This window comes from Charadrius vociferus, unplaced genomic scaffold (assembly GCF_000708025.1).
Source record: "Charadrius vociferus isolate BGI_N301 unplaced genomic scaffold, ASM70802v2 scaffold477, whole genome shotgun sequence".
In the NCBI taxonomy this organism is placed as follows: Eukaryota; Metazoa; Chordata; class Aves; order Charadriiformes; family Charadriidae; genus Charadrius; species Charadrius vociferus.
Genome location: NW_009649449.1, coordinates 5,520,876 through 5,521,418, shown reverse-complemented (window position 1 = coordinate 5,521,418; position 543 = coordinate 5,520,876). Strand labels below are relative to the sequence as shown.

The 543-nt window shown below is 65.6% G+C and overlaps 1 protein-coding gene across 1 annotated transcript in view; it reads right to left on the bottom strand.

Annotated features, from left to right (window-relative positions):
• Positions 1–543, bottom strand: part of AJAP1 (adherens junctions associated protein 1) — a 63,186-nt gene that overhangs the window by 2,340 nt on the left and 60,303 nt on the right. The window lies entirely within an intron of this gene.

Genomic DNA, 543 nt, shown 5'->3' with positions numbered 1-543 from the left:
CCCCCGAGGAGCGGTGCCACCGCGCGGCAGCTCTCTCCCCGGCCTGCAGCCGCAGCCCTATCGCTACGCCGGCAACGCTGACCTCAAAGTAGGCCAGTTTCCCTGGGAAAATAGGTAAAGTCACGAGCGCCTGAAGCGAAAAGCTAACCTATTTTGCCATACGCCCAGCCACGCCGAGAGAACAAACGGGACAAATGAAGCTGGAGGAGCGCACCAGCGCTCCGGGGGACGGGGCACGCTTCAAACCGGCGGCAGCCGCGGGGCTCAGGAGATGCCCTTCAGCCCCTGGAGATGTGGGGAAGGTCAGAAAATGCAATTGTTGCCTGCCGAGGCAGGACGGCGATTTAAGGAGCAGCAGCAAAGCCGCTTAGGGCAAGCGGCAGAGGAGATGCCGCCCGGCGCAGGGCAGGTCCCGGCACCCTTGCGGGGACACCCGCCGCGGCCCAACGCGCCACTGTGACCTCGTCAGGTGGCATCATGCGGCAAGCGAGGCGATCCCGCAGCAGCGACCAGCACGTGTCCCACGTGGGATGTGGCCACCCG